This window comes from Eulemur rufifrons, chromosome 19, assembly GCF_041146395.1.
Source record: "Eulemur rufifrons isolate Redbay chromosome 19, OSU_ERuf_1, whole genome shotgun sequence".
NCBI classification, from domain to species: domain Eukaryota; kingdom Metazoa; phylum Chordata; class Mammalia; order Primates; family Lemuridae; genus Eulemur; species Eulemur rufifrons.
Genome location: NC_091001.1, coordinates 75,247,105 through 75,269,839, shown reverse-complemented (window position 1 = coordinate 75,269,839; position 22,735 = coordinate 75,247,105). Strand labels below are relative to the sequence as shown.

General features: G+C 34.1%; 1 pseudogene; it reads right to left on the bottom strand.

Annotated features, from left to right (window-relative positions):
* Positions 1-11,502: 11,502 nt before the first annotated feature.
* On the bottom strand, positions 11,503-22,356 carry LOC138399488 (coordinator of PRMT5 and differentiation stimulator pseudogene; annotated as a pseudogene).
* Between the last annotated feature and the right edge of the window lie 379 nt (positions 22,357-22,735).

Genomic DNA, 22,735 nt, shown 5'->3' with positions numbered 1-22,735 from the left:
CTATGACACACAAATTAGCACAGCACATCAGAGTGTAGTATAATTTATATTATATACACCAAAAAATTAATATTACATACAATAGCTTTAAAAATCTCCAATGTGATCAATCTGTCAAAAATTTTTAGGGACCATTTGGAACTTATCATTCTACATTTTATACAAGACATATTACAAAATATCAGATAAAATATATACATCTGCATGCTATTAAATTAAGAGTAGTCATGCTTTCAATTTAATAACCACATATTTTACTATATCTTTAACTGCACGAAATGTTTTTATTTATGGCTCAACAAAAATGAAGAAAATGTGGAAGGTTACGATTTATAATTTTGCTTATTTTCTGTACCTAATTTCTCGCAAGTCAGAACATATTCATGAGTACAAACAACATGGGAGAGAACTAATGTGCAGGGAACTGTTCTGAAGCTGAGTGTGCACCTGTTAAGTCTCAGATACTCAGAAGCCTGAGGCAGGAGGGTCACTTGAGGCTGGGAGTTCAAATGTAGTGTGCTATGTTCACACCTGTGAATAGCCACTGCACCTCCCACCCCCACCACGGGAAACATGGTGAGCCTCATCTTTTTTAAAAAGATAAATTACATTAAAAAATAAAAATACGTTGTTTTTAAACAGGAAAGGAAAATTATGTTTTGTATCATTGCAACTAAAATCCTCAGATAGAAGTCTAGATTGGTTCATGTCCTGCATCCTACTTCAGGCACTATCTCTCTCCAACAGATTAGATGCCAAAACTGTTTCACACAAGACCCAATAATCTGAAAAGTTGAACTTTCCTAGGAAGTGTCTGACACCATAAAATACAGGAGTACCATTTTCAGGCTCAAGTTCTTAACATAAAAGATTTCTTGGAAGGACAAAACTACAGCAATAATACTAGCTGTTGAAAATTATTGAGCATTTCCTATGCATTAAGCATTATTCTTTACACATAAACTTGTGATACTTTACTTAATTCTCGCAATATCTATATGTGGCAAATTATTAGTATCTGAATATTACATGCAAAGAATCCTTCCTAGAAAAATCAAAGACCTTACTCAAGGTTGTACAGATAAAAAGAGATGTACCCAATCTGGAAAGAGGTTCTGTATGACCACAGAACTTATGCTCTGGAACACTAGTTCGTTTAACCATGGTTGTTCATTAGTCAACAACATAATATCACCAAAGCCCATACATGATTGCTCTATTTGTTCATTTTACTTCAATTACCAGGTTATCACTGCATTTCATATATGAGCGTGTTCACAAAAAAGCAAAGGGAAAATTCAATCAATTTTAAAACAATTTCCTTTCCACCTGTTTATGTCCTCTGCTATTTCCTTCCTCAGTATTTCATAATTCTCCCTGTAGAGGTCTTTGACCTCCTTAGTTAAATATATTCCTAGGTATTTTATTTTTTTTATTGCTGTTGTGAAGGTTATTGAGTCTTTGATTTGGGTCTCAGTTGGACTATTGTCAAACCCAGATATGAAACCATCCTCATATAGCCATCTAATATTTGACAAAGCAGAAAAAAACCATACACTGGGGAAAAGAATCCCTATTCAATAAATGATGCTGGGAAAATTGGATAGCCACATGTAGAAGACTGAAACAGGATCTGCACCTCTCACCTCTCAGAAAAATCAACTTACAGTGGATAACAGACTTAAACCTAAGGTATGAAACTATAAGAATTCTAGAAGAAAATGTTGGATAAACTCTTATAGACATTAGCCTAGGCAGAGAATTTACGAAGAAGACCCCAAAGGCAATCACAGCAACAACAAAAATAAATAAATGGGACTTGATCAAACTAAAACGCTTCTGCACAGCCAAGGAAACAATCAGGAGAGCAAGCAGACAACCTACCGAATTGGAGACAATATTCACATGCTACATATCCGATAAAGTGCTGATAACTTATATCTATATAGAACTCAGAAAAATCAGCAAGGAAACAAACACCACCATTAAAAAGTGGGCAAAGGACATGAACAGAAACTTTTCAAAAGAAGATAGACTAATGGCCAAAAAACATGAAAAAATGTTCAACATTTCTAATCATGAGGGAAATGTAAATCAAAACCACAATGAGATATCACTTATCTCCAGTGAGAATGGCCTTTATCAAAAAGTCCCAAAACAATAAATGTTGGAGTGGATGCAGAGCGATAAGAACACTCATACACTGCTGGCAGGACTGCAAACTAGTACAACCTCCGTGGAAAGTAATACGGAGATAGCTCAAAGAGCTAAAAGTAGAACTACCAATTGATCCAGCAATCCCATTACTGGGCATCTACCCAAAAGAACAAAAGACAATCTATAAAAAGGACATCTGCACTTGAATGTTTACAGCAGCACAATTCACAATTGCAAAGATGTGGAAACAACCCAAGTGCCCATCAATCCATGAGTGGATTAATAAAATGTGGTATATGTATACCATGGAGTTCTACTCAACCACAAAAAACAATGGTGATATAGCACCTCTTGTATTATCCTGGATAGAGCTGGAGCCCATTCTACTAAGTGAAGTATCCCAAGAATGGAAAAACAAGCACCACAAGTACTCATCAAATTGGTATTAACGGATCAACACTTAAGTGCATATACAGTAATAACATTCGTTGGGTTCAGGCAGATGGGAGTGGGAGGAGGAGATGGGTATATACACACCTAATGTGTGCAATGTGCACTGTCTGGGTGATGGACATGCTTGAAGCTCTGACTTGGGTGGGGCAAAGGCAATATAGGTAACCTAAGCATTTGTACTCCCATAATATGCTGAAATAAAAAAAAATTCAAAAAAAAAAAAAAAGAAAGAAAAAGAAAGAAAGCTCCCCCACTCTGAAAAAACAAACAAAATAACCCCCAAAATTAAATTAAATTTAAAAAATAAATAAATAATAAACAATAAAAAAATAAAATAATTTCTTTTGAGTGTTATTTAATCTAACAAAAGGAATCAGCATAAAAAGAGGTAACTACTAGAGCTATTCACAGTTGTTATTAAAGTAGGTTAATAAACTTCCTTTTCCAAAGCAGTAAAACAGCAAAAAGGTAAGGATGCTGGCTATTCACTAAGTTGGATCTTTTAAATTATCAAAGTAATAAATAAAAAATTATAAAATAAGCAGTCTTGGCAGACAAAAAATAAAGCACTTTTAAAATAAAAATTAAGAAGTTTAAGACAAGAACTCAAGAAGGAAGAGGAGAAATTGTGGGGCTCTAAAATGCGTGCTCTTCCTCTGCTAACTAATCCATTTAATACTTTCACAGGTAAGTAAATATTAATCTCTCCAATTTGTAGTTAAGAAAACTGTGAGATTCTGTGAAATCAAGTCGTTTGTTCAACCTCTGGCTTAAGTCTGTTGAAAGGACAGAATCTCTAGGCAAATACCACAAGCTCACACAGTGACTAAGTTCATCTTTTGTGTGAATAGATAATATGAATTTAATTTTCCTAGGGATTGAAATAAGTAACACAATTTTATATGCACACAAAAATCTAGCTCTAAAGTACCTCAGTGGATACTACTGATAGAACTGAATATATTGTTTAAGGATTCTGTGTCACTGATCTCTCACTATTAAAAAAAAAAAGGTATTTAGGTGGAGAAGAATACTATGATTTGAAGAGCAAACTGCTAATTAGTGGTAGAACTGAGGACACATGTTTTCCCACTCACTATCCAGAACGCTTCTCACTTATTTTCACTTTGAGTGTATTTTCTAGTTCTTGTCCACTCAGTCACCAGCTCTTTATCTTCTAATTCATAGATTGTAGTAATTACATTATTAGGAAAAAATGCAGAGCAATGTAATATTTTGCTTCTGCACAAATATTCCAATTTATCAGTAAAGTATTTCCTCAAAATATAAGTACGACTCTCAATGGAATAATATCTTTTGTTAATTTAGAAGAAATTTTCTAGTTATTCCTTGGTTGCCGTTAGACAAAAAAAAAAAAATTCTCAAATACAGTAATTATCTTATGTTTCTGAAGGTTAAAAAACAAATAAAAAACCTATTGACATAGATCTTTACTAACAACTTTGAAGTTCCTTAATGATGTGAACACTCTAGTATTTAGGTTCATAGGAATAAAATGTATTGGGAAAAAATAATGAATAATGACATAGAAAATAAAATTTCAAGAGTTTTTAATATCATTTACTTGATGAAAATATGAAAAATATTTATATTAACTAAGATTTTCCCATGTCCAAACATGAAGATATCATCTCCCACTCCTGCTCTAGAGATACTCCAAATTCCGTAGAAATCTTTGCCAAATGCCTACCATGTGCTAGTATCCTTGGAAGATTCTTTGTATTTCATATTCAACAAGAGGTAAAACTAGAGACAGCCATATTTTGTTCACCCAGTTTGCCAAAACCTGCAATTAAAGGAGTAAAAATAACTGGTAGCTTTCAGAAACCTTGAGTATTCACCAAGTTAACTGGCCCTTTGTGATGGCATGAGAGAGGGGGCTAATGAGTAAGTTCAGATGAAAAGCAAATGTCTGGTAGAGGCAATGACTTAGCAGCAGAGACAGAGACAGGGTTCAAAGAATGAGTTGGAATCTGTGGTTGTGCAGGCAAGTGGTTGGTTCGCTAACAAATTGTTTTATGTCATGTCCATATAAGTCAGGCAGTGTCCTGCGTGCAGGGATCCAGGAAAAAAATAAAGCAAGACTTCTGCTATGAAATTTAAAAGTGAGTTGATCTGGTTTTCAGGCATGCGACTGTCATTTTCACTTTTGGATATTTCCCATGGCAATGGGCAGACCTGGGGACATAGAAGGTGAGGAGAAGAAAGAAAGGATTGAAGTCACTTATAAGCTCAAGTTAGGGAAAAAGAAATTAATGCTCAATTATCTTATATTGAGCATGCAGAATGAAATTTTAAGTGGATAATGAAGTATTATACACATTCTCCTTAGTGTTATTACAAATGAGAAGTACTGCAGTTAATAGTTTGTACAAACTGTTCAACCAGACCAATTCATGATTAAGCCACTTAGGAACAACAGGATTTAGGAACTTCTCTGAGCCTCACACTCTTGTTTCCAATGTTGGGGTACTAATAGTTCCTACTTCACTGGATTGTTATAAATATTAATGGAGGAAATTCAGATAAAATGTAGAGCAATATAAAGCTGATAGTAAGTGCTTCATAAAATTTAACTATGAAATTCACGTTAATCAATGCATGATAATGGTTATAAGTTTGTGCTGCATTTTTTGGAACAAGACTCTATATCCACAGAATAAATCAACAAATAATGGTTAATAAATTAGTAGAGTTATTGATTTATTTTTAAATAGTGACTTGGAATTATTCCACCAGGAAACTATCTACAACATAACTCATGGCCCTATCTATACCTAGCAGTATATTTTAAAAGTAACAAAGCATAATGAAAATAGCAATGTCCTTCTTTAAAAGCTGATGTACCTGAATTGGAACCCTAATCCCTTGCTGCCTTAATACTTTGATTTAATTTCCTATAGTCTTCAGTTTTTTTATCTGCAAAATGGCAATTACAATAATCCCTACTTCGGAGAGTTGTAAGGATTATGTTAGATGAAATTAATTAATATTTTCTAAAACACTTAAAACAGTGCCTGTCACATAGTGTTATAATAGTGGTTTTCAAGTAAATTATTTCTAACATGCTTATGTAGATTTCACTGAAGAGAGAGAGCAAGAGCATGGATGAGAGAGAGTGAGAGCCAGACAGCACACACACACATATACACACACAGACAGGGAATTACTTAAACTTCAAGAGAATCACAATTCGGGAAATAGAATGTTCCTGCTGTTTAGGATGGTAAATATGGCAGCTAAGGGGTTTCACTGTTAAAATTATAGAGTTTAGAGGTAATGTTATTTCCTTCCATTTTGCTAGGTAGACAAAATTAGACTGCAATAACTCAATTTATTAGACTCAGCCAGATAATACGAACTCAATATTCAAAACCATCTGGTGTAGGACCACAGAATCATGATGTCTTCCCCTACAAGATCACGTAGAATTCAAATACTAGAAGAGTAAAAAAATTGGAGTTGAATAAATAACTACTTCCAATATAGTTGTGTATCTGGTTTGCATGGTTAAAAATATAATTTAGGAGCTGTGCTTAGTTTTAATTTTAGAGAAGTTTGTAGTTTTCTTCAAGTAATTTGAAAGTTCAGGTAATAAACATTAAAAAATGTTAACATTTTTTTCCTCCCCACTTACACCTTCATGTCCTAACTTAAATTCAAAATTCATTGAGGCATGCAAGAAGAGCTGTTATTTTGCATATGGGACTAGAAAATGGAATGGCAGTATCCCTGTTGTATTAGAAAATGAGATAAGTCCAAGTAAGTTACTTTGCATTTATAAAGGAGCAATGCACTAAAAATCTCACAGCCACATTCACACAGAGACATTTCTGGAAAAAAAAAAAATTTTAAACCACTTTTTTTGGTAAGAAGCCACTTTGGGGAATCTTTTTTATCTTTTCAACTCTTTTTCAACAGTCAGTCTCTCTCTTTCTTTCTCTCTCTCCCTTCTTCCCTCTCTCTTTTTCATTTTAAAATTCCTATGACAACTTCTAAAATTCATTCGCTCAGACATAATTCTCATTATCCTTAATACTTTTAGAAAAAGTAATTTATCATTGTTTATTTGAGAGGAAGAATATAATTATTGCCATTGTAATATAGCAGAGATATTTTCTATTCAAAAGCCTTTCAACAGTAAACAAATAACTTGCATCCAAATGATAGAATGAGACAATATTCTGGCCCAAATCTACTTGAGGTTTAGCATAAAAAACAAAAATAGCTTACCAATCTAATCTACATTTTCAGCTAGCTGAAAAAGAAAAGTAAAACAAGAAGAAACAGCAACAATCTGTGTTTACTGGATACAGGTCATGAGGGTATGTGCAAACTCACAGACCAGTACCTCTGTCAGCTTTGCAACCCTGCTGAAGCTTTGGAATGTATTGGAGCATACACTTGGCATATATTATTCTCTCCTCCAAGACCTTACTAAACCTCTAGCCACCCTGTTCACTGCCCTCGTGTGATTAGAGCATTTCCCAGGAATGCCAATATCCATAAATTAATGTGATCACTTTTAATATAATCATGCCCCTATTAAACCAGCGTAAGGGAAGTAAATGTCTTATGTCACTTTTCGTAATCGGATTTAGTCGTGTTGGACAATTCTTATTCTTTCATCCAAATTTATTTCTGACTAAAAGCATACATATTTGAGACAATATATTACAACAAATAATTTCATGATCTACAGCTATGAAACAGAATATCAATTTTCCATAAATCATACCCTGATATTAATTTCATCTACATAATACTGAAAGTGTTTCATAATACTGAACATAGGATAATGCATCCAAAGGTACAGGCTGCTCTGGTAACTAATATTCTAATATTGCTTTTTATTTTATAGGCCAAGTCTCCAAATTTTGTTGATGTGTATCAGAGAATTTCATAAAAATATAGAAGGCAAAGCCATATTCCCAACAAATTCCTCCCAAAATTCTAATTAAAAGATGAATTTCTGACAAAACAAACTCAAAATTTCAATCATGTAATTAGCATTCATGACTCACATGCATATTAACAATGTTCTTCATTATATTTGAAGCATAACACTATTTATAAAGCTTTTAATATTCATTTAAACACTATGAAGTGTCATGCAGATTCTATTAATCAATGAGTCATATATGTATGACTCATTAATATATATTATTAAGATATAAGTATATGTATTAATATGTAAATATAACATATAAATATAATATATATTTTTATCTCTCTTTCTCTCCGCCAATCCACACATACGCATACACACACACATATATACACACACATGCTCTTTGCTTCCTCTGTATTTTTAATGCTAATGGGTTGGTTCTGACTTTCAGCATCTTTCTTTCTTCTGGTCAATAAGCTCCCAGATTACCGGTAGCTGGTCTCCAGATGTTCTCTGTCTAGTCTCTCCTCTATACTGCTACCAGTGTTAGCTTTCTAGAAGACAGTCTTTATAAAGATATTGTTTAATGATTATTCTCTGGTTATGAGATAAACCCTCAACTCCCTAACAGATAAGGCTTGCAAGATGCTCTGCTGACCTCCAAACGTGCCATTCAGTAGCTCCTCCTTTCTCTTCTCCATTTATGTGAATTTTGCTCCAATTAAAAGCAAACTTCTTACTATTCCTGCACTTTTGGAACTGAAAGTTTTAGAAGATATTATGTCTTCACCCCCAGAGTGATTTTCTCATGAAAACTCTTACTAGACATTAATTTCCTAGCTTATATACCACCTCATCTAGTGATATATATATAATATATATAAATGTATACTATATATATAAAAGAAAAGAAAATTTATAGGGCTTCTTTCTTAGACCTCAAGTGGAGTGAGTTGCCCCCATAAGAAGTTATATATTGGTTTTCAGTTTTATACCATATTTCATGAAAAAGTGACTCTATAAGACTCTTGTCAAAAAGATGGTTTTGTGGAGGAGATGGTTAATATTGCTAAGCCATAGCTACAATGACTCTTTGTTTCTGGTCTGGGTGCACAATATTTATTATAAATGGAAAAAAAAATACCATTTTCTATTCACATTTGCATTTATTTATTCTAACATTGAGAAGACCAATTTTAGCTTCTCTTTCAAATTTTGAATGTTTTTAATCTTTAATGACTTCACTAGCAGGGATTTGGTAAAAGATAAGATTGAAAATGAGGCTTCACAAAGAACTCAGCTTTGAAAATCTTTCTAAATCCTTAATAAGACTCTCAAGGTTGTTCAAAATGACCGTAGGGTCATACAAAAATATTATCAGGTTTTACAAGTGAGTATCTTGGTTAGGAACTGGTTGGCCAGAGGTTGGAGGGGAGATAAGTGGTTCTGTTAATCTCTTTTATATAATACCTGGTGCTGCAAGGGAAACCTATAGGTACCTAGTAAGTGTTATTGCGAGATAATGAATATATAAGGAAGCACTATGGCAGGCAAGATTTGTAATCTTACCATGTTCTCATCCTACATCACAGAGCTTTCTCCGCAGCACAATGAAACTGCTGCTTGATTGCAATGCTAGTGAAAATTCATTCGAGCATGCTCTTAGGGGTCAATTTTCAAATTATAATATGAAATTTAATCAACTTTCCCTATGGCTTATTTTTTAAAGTCCATTTGCTATAATAATCATTGCTTAATGACTATAGTGCTGCCTAGGTTCTTGCTGCCCGGCCCAAAGTTTGGTCTCTGGTCTGGCAGCTTTATGAGCAACACCTGGGAATTCATTAAAAATGCAAAGTTTCAGGTTCCACCCCAGATCTATTGAATCTATTGCATTTTAACAGAACCCTCAGTTGATTCAAATGCACATGAAAGTTTGAAAGGCATTGATGTAAGCCATCACCAAGAATAATTTTCTGGATTCCATTAGTTTGACACAATCTAATAAGCTTAAAAGGTAAAACTAACATTAACTTATTCAATCATAGCACACTAAGGGAAAGATATTCTGGAGTATTTTTGACCACCAAATCTTAATTACCTTAATAATCCCCTATTATGAGTCAAGTAATTTTATCTGTATCTCTCTTTGGATCACAATTCCTACTTTGTATTTTAGTTACTTATGTTACAAGCCTCATTTTCTAAACAGTTCTTTAAAATGTATTAATATAGGAACTTATTTTATACTCCACAGAACTTAGAAAACAGTAGGCTCCCCAACATCCAGAGTTTTTAATTACTCAATATTGTAGATCATTGGTTTATTGGAAAAATAAATATTAGTTTATTTGTTACCTTGGTGTATTTATTTTGGATATTGTAGAGCATATTTTAACCTTTCAATTATTGTATATTTTAAGTGCTCATAAATATTTTTAAAATATATATTAATATTATTTATAGTTTTAGTAATTCCATTTATGCATATGTACAAAAAATGTTTATTAATCATCTACTTTATGCCAGGCAGTGTTTTATATGCCTGAGGAACAGCAGTGAGCAAGACAACCAAAACCTCCTCTTTTTATGGAGTTTACATTTTAGTAGGAAAGAAAGAAAAATGAATAAAAACTATGTGGTAAATCACTTGGCAATATTTGCTCTAGGGAAAATAAAGCAGGACATATAACCAGGGATGCAGATATAGTGAGGAAGGATAGAGGGTAGAGGGTGCCCCACTGAGCTTTATAGGGACTAGAATCTAGGAGTAAGGATTAACCTTAGATGCTTGAGTTTTTAAGGTAGTTGATATAAATGGGGGGAAAAAAGACATAAAGGAATTCATTTTGATACTCTTGATATAGATAATAGTGAGAGACTTATGAGACTTGGGGAGCTGTTAGAGAGAGTAGGGTCTTACCAGGATGACATAGAGTTCTACAGCCTGTTTCACTCTGGGCAAGGATGACTAAGAGGCGAGGAATGGGTTGGCCTATCTGGAACATGAAGATTTATTGGGTCCCATCTTGAGTCATATTTCTAAAAGCACTTTATTTTCTGTATCTCATTTGGTCCTCACTTAGGCACAGGATTCAGAAATTATTATCCTTAATTCATGTCGCCAATTTAGTTGGCGACCTAGGTTTGCTAACTTAAAGGCAAGCATCAGACCACATTGTCTACAGTAAAATAAAGTAAATAAAATTTACACTGAAATAAAATCTAGATTTCACCCCAAACCTTGCATTAATTCAAACCAGTAAAGTTTATACAATGTAAGAAAGACAGACATCCTTTCCATTGCTGTAGTCCATGAACCAAAATCTTTCCAGGACTGCCCTGTAGGTTTTGCAAGGCCATTGGTTAGAAAACCGTGATTCACCATTGCCACTCTTAGAAATCTTTCCCCCCAGGTTTGTGAGCTCTGAATCAAAATCAATTTTATTAGACAGTAATATAAGGCAGAGGGGCAATGATAAATTAAAGCAGAAATCTCTTTTCAGGAGGAAAGTTTGAGTTATCTGGAGTGTCCAAAATGGCATGCCCCACATACACCCACATCCTCATACTGTAAACAAGTCATGGCTGCTTCCTGCTTGTTTAGCTTCAAGGCAGTCAGGCCTGGTGAGATGCTAAGCAGAAGTGGCAGGAAGGCTAACACAGTGTCACAAAGAAGGCAGTTCACCTCAACCTTTCTATATAGAGCACCCATCCCTGAGAACACTAGCATATCTGCATGAAGTAGAACTGCTTTCCTGTACTTCTGTTCACATATGAAATATTTAAAATAGCCTTAAGTGATGAAAGCCTTAAAGTTTTTGAAACCGAACATATACATGCTGGCATACGTGCTTTTTGTTTGTTTGTTTTGTTTTTGTTTTTGTTTTTTTCTACCTTTATTTATAAAGAACACAATTCATCTTGACACAGACACAAACATTCACACATTGCAAGCAGGAACCCTTTAAAAACAACAACAGAACTGAGAACAGCGGGACCTTATGTAACACCAGTCTGTGTATCCCAGACTCAGGGGTCACTGGGAACATTTTCTCAGATATGACATCTCACCTCAAAGACAGGAAGAGAGACCTTGGCCTGGAGGGCCCACCCACCCACAAGGCAGAAAGCTCCACACTCAGTCTTCCGCATCATCGAACTGTCCCATTTCAAAGACCATCTTGGAATAATGGGGTATCAGTGGAGGCGGATGGTGCCAACTGGGGTCATAGATCATGTCTCTCCGTGGGGCACAGCACACCCATGGTTTGACCTCTTGACAAATGCTCCCCTGGATGTCATCAGCATCATATGGATTCCCTTGATCTGCTTTCAACTCCAAGTCCCAGTCCTCATTAAAAAGATCACCAGTCTGTTCCTTGGGTGGACACTGTGTCCCTTCTGACAGCTCCCAGGTATTCGGTTCCCCATCAGAACCCTCATCATCCACAGCAAAGCCTTCCTTAGCTATCCATAGTCTCCAGGTGAAGTGAGCAGCCTCCAACCTCTTTAGCACAGCATTGTGATGGCTATCACAACATTATCTCGTGTAATGCTCTGATCCCTCAGCAGGGATGGATGCCTGCCTTGCCTACAGATGGTTTAACTCCACAAACGTAAAAGGGAATGAGGACGCTCAGTCCCGGACATCTCTGAAAAGCAACTGATTATCTAGCTCCTTGGCTCTCAGTCCTATCGAAATCACCCTGAGTCAGGGAGCTGTGTGGTTACTAGCTCCTGAAAACTTTAATATTATTCTGTAATTGCTTTGCAAGTGTCAGGTTAAATGTAAATAACACTTTAACTTCCCTAATTATTCCCAATGCCTGTATTTATAATCCAATCCATCAATAATCACTTGTAGCCCAACTTTTATTTCACTGAAAGTTACTTGGGGGATCCATGAAGGAAAAAAATTGTGGTCTGAGTAATTTGTATTTTATTAGATGTATATAGTTAGATAACTGAAGAAAAATAACATTTACTTTATTTTTTCTTTGTTTTTTTAAATTACTTCTCACCATAGAACACAAATAACATATTTAAAGAAACAAAAAAGGACACAGAAATAGCTACTTTTTTCTTTGACTTCTATAGGGCCCTCAGAGCAAGATGACTTACCTCTATCATCTGCCTATGTATCTATTTATCAACTATTTATCAACATGACAGGATTGATAAAGAAAAGAAAAGAATTAAAATTACTGAGGAAATACTAATTGCCAAGTATTTTTCCTGCAATAATGTATGTTTTCTCAACAATCATGTGTGTTGGGAATTACCCCAATTTCACAGAAATTCATTGGAGAAAGTTATCTAAAATTAGTTGTTTGACAAACACCAGAACTGTTATTTGAATTTAGGATTTTCTGTTATTCTACTTTCTATTTCTAATTCAAGTGTTTGTGTCCTTCTCCATATGATTCTGACTCAGGACCAGGAATTTGATTGAAACTTAGGTGGGGAAGTAGTGTTATTTTTCACTTGACTGTCCCTCCGAGTAGAAGTTAGCACATCTTATTCCACTGTAGACGTTTGGAAGACAGATGGGTCAGAAATGAATAAGACAGATGAATGCTGGCTGAAGTCATGATGACATCTGAACCAATTACACTCTTTTTTTTTATTTTTTTTCCAAAAATGAGTTTTCACTGTGTTGCCCAGGCTGGAATGCAGTGGCACGATCATAGGATCATAGCTCCCTACAGTCTCCAACTCTCGAACTCTTGTGCTCAAGTGATCCTCCTGCCTCAGCCTCCTGAGTAGCTGGGACCACAGGCCCTCACCACCATGCCTGACTCCCAAGTTGTGTCCTTTGGTCTACACTCTCATTTCTGCTACAGAATAGTATAAAGAATATAAGGATTAACTGATTTTACGTCAGTTATTTCAGAGATAGATTTGACTGTGGTTATTTACAAGGCAATAGAATCATATATAGGTTAAGTGTCACTTTTCTGAACTACTTGAGACCAAAAGTGTTTTAAATTTTGGATTTTTTTTTGGATTTTTGAAATATTTGTATATACATAATGGGATATCTTGGGGATGGGAACAAATCTAAACACAAAAGTCATTTATGTTTCATATATACCTTATACACATACCCTGAAGGTAATTTTATATAACATTTTTAATGTTATATAAAATAACATTAATAACAAAACCTTGTGAATGAACAAGGTTTTGACTTCATTTTGACTGTGACCCATTGCAAAATTCGTAGGTGTAGAATTTTCCACTCATGGCATCATGCTGGTGCTCAAAAGTTTTGGATTTTGGAGCATTTTGGATTTCAGATTTTGAGATTAGGGATGCTCAACCTGTACCTAAAGTTCAAATGGTGCCTTCAGATCTTGGACATTAAAGTCTTCTTATTCAACCTCTAGCATTACAATCAATTCCACAACTTTTTCTTTTCAGAGTTAAGAATTTGAAGATCAATATTGCCTTATTCCATAAAGATAAAAATTAAACAAATGAACAACTTTTGCTTGTTCATTATAGTTATTACCAATAAAATCATGGTGAAATTGAAGTTTGAGAGATTATTTTCTTTCCTTTAAGACTGGATATTTCCTTTAATATTGTAGTCATTGAGAGAGGATAACACAATCTAGCCATGAATACATTATGTTAAAAGTTCATTAATATCTCTACAAATTGGACCAGATGTTATAAGATTCATAAAATGAAAGAGGCATTAGAGATTATATAATCTATTATTCACGTAAAAAATGATACCCAGGCCACTTATGTGATTAACCCAGCATTTAGACAGTCTCTGCAAGAAGTAACTTCCAGCCCACAGTTTCTGAATTCCTCTCCAACATCTCTAAAAACACTGATTTGCTTTGCTTTCCACCCACCCCATTTTCTTGACTTACAGATATTAATGAAAAGGCAAATTTTAATTTTGCATCTATCATCATAGATCTAAAAATAGACTGAGGTGACAAGGTGCCTTATAGTTTGTTTGCTCAAGTATGATACACATGCCTTGATTTTCAGTGAATTGTGAAGGCATTCTGCAGTCTGAAGTCAGACACCTGCAGGCAATCAACCACACTCCTTGCCTACTGCACCTCAGGCCACAGCTCCTGGCAAGCACATCACAGCAGTAGTCACCCATTGCGTTGCACAGTAAAGAACACTGGTGCAGGAAGAGTGAGGCTCATGAAGGGTTGGGCTAGCTTTGGCTCTCAACATTGCCCTGTCAGAAATAAAGAGCTTTTATCAGGACCAACCAACTCCTCATTACTCATCCTCTGGATCTTTTCCGGCTGACTCAGACTGCCACTACCTAGCCGGGACAAGAAAGTTAAACTCAAAATTCTCTACTCCAGCTTTGACACAAAAGCCCGATTTATCTAGTACTGAAGCATCACCCAATGTAACCTTTGTATAAGACGAAGCTTTTGAAAATATATTCACCTTTTGAATCCATTAGGTTATTTTCTACAAGTTTATTGCCTCAGGTAGAAGAAAAAAGTTGATATATTTCTGAAATTTTAGCTAGATATACCAAATACGATAATTTTGAAACACAATGACTTTTTTCTTTCTCCTATGGTGCCAAACTTTGCCTGGCTATTTTTATCACACAATACTGGCATGCCAGGTTTTAAAGGGCAGTACAATTTTTTTTAAAACCCACAATTTTCTCATGATCTGATATGTTATCTTGAATTTTCCCTTAAGATAAAAGTATTTCTTAAAAAGGAATACGTGATCCAAGTAGCAAATAAACATAAGTATGCACAAAGAGGAAATCAACAAATAACTCATACACAATGAGTTTGAAAATATTTGTATATATTTCTGTGTACATGTATATTTTTTTTAAAAAAATGGAAATATCATGTACACAATCTGTTTTTCTTGATTTAGAATTTGATAGTGATTATTTTCCAAAATCTAAAGCCATTATTTTATAGCATTTTAAAAATCTTTAGAGTATTTCATTAAAGTACAATAATTTATTTTAGCAATTTCTGTTGTTGGACACTTAGATCATTTCTGATTTTTCACTATTATAGATAAAATTTGTTGAATATTACATTTATCTTTACACAGTTCAGAATAAATTCCTATAAATAAGCAGCAGGTCAAGGGATATACTCACTTTTACCTTCAACAATGTTATAGCATCTTATGCTTATACAACTCAAGGGATCTTGTTTATTTGTTCATTTAAAAAATGTTTCATGGTTGCCAATTCTGTGCCAGGCACTAACCTGGATGCTGGGGCAATGGTCAAAGAAAATAGACATAGCCTCAGTCCTGGAGATGGAAACACAGTCTACTTAGGAGAGAAGTGATTAGTCAAATAATTACACTCTGTTATGTATTAATACTAGGTAAACAGTGTAAGACAGCAGGAAGGAAGCTATATTTTCTTTGTATTATGTGTATATTTTTAACTCTACTATAGCGTATATACTTTTTACTTTTATATTTTTTATTACTAGTGTTAGTCATTTATAAATTTATAAATTAAATGGGAATGTCCTATGCCCATTATGTTATCAATATTGATTTTAAAAATGATTCTCATATTCAAATGTTGATTAATTATATAAGCATATTGACCTTTTGTCAGATCTTATAAGTATTTTCCCTCTAGATTACAAAGCAAGATTATACTATTTTTGACATACAGGAGTTTTATTTTTTGTAGAAAAATCTACCAGACATTTATGCTTATGACTTAGGTTCCCACTAAGATTACACAGACAAACCTAACCTTTTTGAATTTATTGCTAGAAGTACTTTGACCTGCTAAGAGGAATTTACACATCTCAGAAGCAGAGTTAATCTTTAGTTATAAATACTTCGCCTTTGTCAACCTCATGGTCTTACTTTATTTATGGCTAACCCTTTATTATCTATGATACTGAGCAAATCATAACCACACATGTTGAAAATGGTTTTAAAATCACCACTCTGTAAGTGTATAGAAATAATCTAGGGTTGGTGGTGTTCATACCGTGTGTTAGCACACACTTCCATGTAGCTACCCATGCTCAGTCTTGGTGAAAGATTTGTATCAAGAGTCTATTTTGTTATGATGGGAAGATACTAAGTTCTCTCCCAAGAATCCTGGGTTGTGTCTCAAATCCACCATCAACATAGCGAAATTTGGGGTATGATTTTGACTTCTGAGCTCTTAGTAAAGAAAAATTAAAATAATCCCTCATCTATTATAAGAATTACATTACATTAACTAATTCAAAAAGCATTTAATGACTTTTTTGGCATCTAGCCTTAAGAGGATATACATATATTAAGACAAAAATTCACATACTAAAGAAACACAGTGAAGGCTTTAAAATAATCATTTTCATCAAAGTTTGATGAGAGTTACATGAGAGATGTGCTCTGAAAGCTGAGGAAGCACAGATGATGGGTACCTGGCTCAGACAGTGAGAGCCAGGGAAACTTTCCCAGAAGAGCTGATGCCTTGGCTGAATTCTACAAAAAGGGCTACACAGCCTCTCGAAGAATAATGGCACAGTGTGTTTCTAGGCAACATCCTTTCATAAGACATAGCATGCTGCTTTAGAATAGCAAATAAATCCCTATGGGTAGAGAGGGGGTGCAAAGAGGCTGGAGAATCTGTCTCTGTATGACAGGTTAGATGGTTTCGACTCCAAAGACTATGGATAATCATTGAACATTTTTAGCAGCCAATAACATGATCAGAAGGAAAGAGACAAAGGTGATTTCAGAAGTGAAAAAGAGCATACAGATATATTAATGCCTTAGTCACCAAATTTAGAAATGTTAATGAGCATCCAAGAAAATAGCCTGAGACTAGAAGAATAAAAAAAAAATCCACTATATAAGTAGCAATATTTTAATAAGATTTAAACATAAGGTTGGCTTCTAAAATTGTTATGCAAATTCTAAAATACTTATGGTAAAAAAACAAGAATATTCAGGAAGACTCTGAAAAATAAATTATAATAACTAAAAGATTATAGTTACAGATGCATGAATACATATATAGACCACAGGAACAGAAGAGAAAGACTGGGAATAACCCAAATGCATATGGAAATTTTGTGTATAATAAAGGCAATTACCTCAAATTAGTGGAGTTAAGATGGACTTGTCAATAAATGATTGTGATTCAGCTGGGTGAGAGAATTTACATCCATATCTCTTAATATACATAATCTCCAAATAATTAAAATATTTAAATGTAAAAAATAAAACTATACATGTTCAAAGAAAATATAGGTAAATAATTTTATAAAATTGCAGCAGGGAAGATTTTTCTATTTATGACCAAAAATCTAGAAACTATGAAATTATAAACTGAGAAAATCAACCATAAATACATTAAAAACTATCTTCATGGCAAAAATTATCATGCAAAGTCAAAATAAAAATATGTCACAGGAAACATATTAATATCCCTAGAGAGATCATCAAGAAATCAATAAGAACAGGATTAATAGTTCATTAGCTAAATGAGCAGAGTATAAACATAACTCATAGAAAAATGGATATAAATAGTCCTTAAGCAGATGAAAAGATGTGTAACTTTAATTAAGGGATATGCAAAAGTCCAAAAGATTAAGCACGCAGTCTGTTGATGGAACAATGGAGAAAAGGCATTCTCATAAATTGTTGGCAAAAATGTGATGAAGAACAACTTCTATAAAGAAAAATTTGGCAATATCTGTTGAAATTACCAATGTATCATGCTTAGATTCTGTAATCCCACTCTTGGGAATCTATCCTATAGATAAACCTGAACACGTGCAGGATAAGTGTACAAGGTTAGCTATTGCAGCATCTTTTGTCATTGTAGTATATTTGCATATTCTAGAGTTTGGAAGCAAAATAAAATTTAGGATACAACTACACATCAAAATACAATGGAGTAATTAACAAAATGAATAATCTCTCTATTCTGATAGTAAATAATCTCTAGAATATATTTTTTGATTAAGAAAAGTTCAGAATGGTACCTAATAAAGGGCAGGAGAGATATATATTAGTATCTCTTAGAATGTGCATAAAGAAACAATGGGGGAATACACAAAAACTGACTAAAATTAGTTTCACAGGGAGTGGGTATGATGGAACAAGACAAAGATCATTGTATACCTTTCATATTGCTTTGATTACATGAATTATCTATTTGAAATATAAAATTAATATAAAATAATAAAATATGGTGTAAATAGAAATACTACTACATATAGACATATAAGTTTTACAGAATATATTAATATAATCAACTGAAGTAAATAAACAATATTTAAAACAGAAAAGTTTCACATTTATTTTTTATAAACTATTTACCTAAATAATTATTTCATGAGGGAATAACAATAATTTATCATAAAATAATAAATATGGATGCTTTCTATTCCATTTTAGCCACTTCTTTATTTGTACAGTTGTATGATAAAATATAACTATATCTATCATAACAATAATAAAAGGATACTTTTAAGCTTGCATAGAACAGAAAGCAAAAATACCTGTTTACTTTCTGCATATCACTAACTTGAAGTTCTACGAAGTTTAACCTATTTGCATACTATTAATATAGTAGAGATACAAAGTGTCTGTGACTGCACGTTTTATAAAAAGCACTGTTTAATTTTTAGTGTTCCTCTGGGAAGTTTATTTTGGTTTCCTTTCTTGATGAGAGTGGTAATGCTCCAATAAAAGCCAACCAAGGCTAAAATCAATAGCATCATCAGTCACTTGCTGCTTCTCAGGCCCAGTGTGTTCTGCTGTAGCATTCAAAGTTGTGCCTGTGAAAAATGGAGCTCTAACCTTAGAAGCTAGGGCAACTGAATACTGAAATGGATTTGATACTTTAGAAGTCTTTCAAAAGCGTTCAAGATTCTTCTGGTGACAAAATATTTACTCCTACAAAGCTTCAGCTCTAAACTGAATGAAAATGACAGGCTTAGACAGAAACTATCAGGAAAATGTACAATGAAAATATGCCAAAACACAGATCACAGACAAACACAAAGCAACGACAAGAATACAACCAGGTCTCTGGTTATTATTGAAGGAGGGGTGATGGATAATTAAGAGAGAGAAAAAGATTCTGCCCAATATTACCTCAGGGTTTTGATGGAGAAAGGAATGAATGCCCAAAACAAAAAAATGGAAGGGTTAAACATTTTAAGTTAGCAAGAAGACAGTAGAAGAAGGAAGAGGGTAGGGACGGTAATTATTTGGTACATAGTCAAATGATTCATTGAGCTTTGTAGGAGGGGATCAAAATAATAATCCCAAAGCCACATTACCTTTCATTTGGCCTTCATATTTCTATTCTTTTTAAACAAGTCTTTTAAAATGGGTGGGGTAGCGAAACTAGACCTTGGCAAAGAAAATTAGTATCAATAATTTAAAGCTTGACTTACCAGGAAGTAGTGGACCACCTGAGGGAGTCTATAAAATAGCTGCAAGCTGTTATCTTGTACAGGGGTAGGGGCTTCTAATCAGTGATTGGATTTGTTAGTTTCAGTTCCCTGGGCTTACATTTTATTGTTGTTGTTTGTTTCCTTGCTTGCCTTCCAGTAAAGGATCAAACAGCAACATATCTTGGAAAAACATAAATAAATTAGTAGTTTATAATAATTACTTTTAACATTTTCTTTTAAGTTTTAGGTGTTATTAGGCAGCTGAAAGAAGATTTGGCATCTAGTCATTATACGAAGGTTTAAAATGAAATCAAGGACACTTTAAAGTGACAGATGGAACTTCAACTGTTCACAGTGAGAGAGGGCTGAGGGTTCTTAGTGCACTGAATTTCAAATACAGTGATTGTAAAAACTATGAATTTGAAAAGATGGGTTGAAAATTACTCATTTCTTTTTATAAAGATGAATGATAACAAAACTGCATGGCTTTGAGTACATCTTGGAATTCAAGGCATTTCTAATTCATACTTGATATAGCAAGACTTAAGTTGAACTCTCTTCAGAATAACTTTATGTAAAACCTTTATATAAATGACAATGCACCCCACCAGAGCCATCATTCTCTATGCCATTGTTCCCTGATTTTTGAGCTTCTGTCGTGTGTTAAAATTAGCCTTTGTATGTTTTTTGTGTGTTTCCTTGTCCATTGTCTCCCTCTCCCTGATGACTGAAAGCTGCATGATGGTGAAGATCATCTATGCTTTCTTCTTCTTCTTTTTTTTATTTCAAAGTATTATGGAAGTATAAATGTTTTTCATTACATGGATCACTTTGGTAATGCTTGAATCAAGGTTGAAAGTGTTCCAGTCACCCAGATAGTGTTCGCTGTACTCATTAGGTAGGTGTTCACTCATTCCCTCCTTCCCCCTCCCCCCTGCTTGATTTCCATTGAGTTTTACTTCATTCTATGCACATGTGAGCTCATCAGTCAGTTTCAATTTATTAAATTTCCAGAAATGTGTCCATTTCCTCAACATTTTTGAGTTTATGTACATAGATGTTTTCATAATGTTCACATGATATTTTGTATTTCTGTGGTATTAGTTGTAATATCACTTTTTCATTTTGTAATTAAGCTTTTTTCCTTTCTCTTCTATTCCTTGTTAAGCTAGCAAGAGGTCTATTGATTTTGTTTATCTTTTCAAGGAAATGACTTTTTGTTTTTGATCTTCTGTATTATTTTGTTTTTTATTTAATTTTGTTCTGCTCTGACCTTAGTTATTTCTTTATTTCTTCTGCTGGCTTTGGGTTTGGTTTGCTCTTCCTTTTCTGGTTCCTTGAGACGTGTCATTAGATAGCTGATTTGTGATCTTTCTGTCTTTTTGATGTAGGCGTTTAAGACTATGAATTTTCCCCTTAGGACCGTTTTTGCCAAATCCCATAGATTTTGATAGGTTATTTCCCCATTGTTATCCACTTCAAGGAATCTTTTAATTTCCATCTTAATTTTATTATTTATTCAATAATCATTCAGCCATAGGTTGTTTAATTTCCATGACTTTGTATAGACTTAAGTGTTTCTCTTGTAGTTAATTTCCAGATCTAATCCACTGTGATCTGAGAAGATACATGGTGTGATTTCTACTCTTTTGAATTTTTTGGGCCACATTTTGTGGCATATCATGTGGTCTGTCTTGTAGAATGTTCCATATGCTGCTGAGAAGAATGTATACTCAGTAGTTTTTGGGTAAAATGTTCTGTAAATGACTATTAGGCCCAATTGCTCTAGAGTCCCATTTATGTCTAGTGTTTCTTTATTTATTTTCTGTTTGGACAATCTGCAGTTCCGTCAGTTGGGTGTTGAAGTATCCAGCAAATACGATATCACTATTCATCTCTTTGTTTAGATCTAGTAGGGTTTGCTTTATGAATCTTGGTGCTCCTGTGTTAGCTGCATAAATATTTAGGATTGTTATGTCATCTTTTTAATTGCTCCCTTTACCATTATATAATGACCATCTTTGTCTTTCTTTACTATTGTTGATTTAAAGTCAATTTTATTTGATATGAGAATGGCTATACCTGCTTTCTCCTGGTTTCCACCTGCATGGAATATTTTTTCCATCTCTTCACTTTGAGTCTGTATGAGTCCTTGTGGGTTAGATATGTTTCCTAGAGATAGCAGATACTTACTTGGCTTGTATTTTTTTTTTTTTTTATCCATTCAGCCAGCTTATGGCTCTTGAGTGAGAAATTCAAACCATTCATGTTGATTGATAGAATTGATATGTGGGATGCTGTTTTGTTCATCTGGTTGGGTTATATGCTATTGCTTTGTTTTACCTCTCGTACTACTATTTTATATGAGCTCTGAGCTTTAACTTTTGGATGGTTTTCCTCTGGTGGTTGACTCTTGTGCTGACCCATGTATAATGCAATTCTGAGTATTTCCTGCAGGGCAGATCTGGTCTTTACAGTATTACCTTATCTGGAAAAATCTTTATTTCTCTTTCATTTGTGAAACTTAGTTTTGCAGAATAGAAAATTCTAGGCTGGCAGTTGTTATGTTGAAGAAGACTGAAGTTGAGGCCTCAATCCTTTCTGGCTCGTAAGGTCTCAGATGAGAAATCTGCAGTTAGCCTGATGGGTTTTCCTTTTTAAGTTACTGGATGTTTTCTCCCACTAGCTCACAGGAGTTCCTCTTTCCTGTTGACTTTGGTCAGCTTGATGACTATGTGTCTTGGTAATTGCCTCTTTGTGATGAATCTCCAGGTGTTCACAAAGCTTCTTCTACCTGGATGTCTGA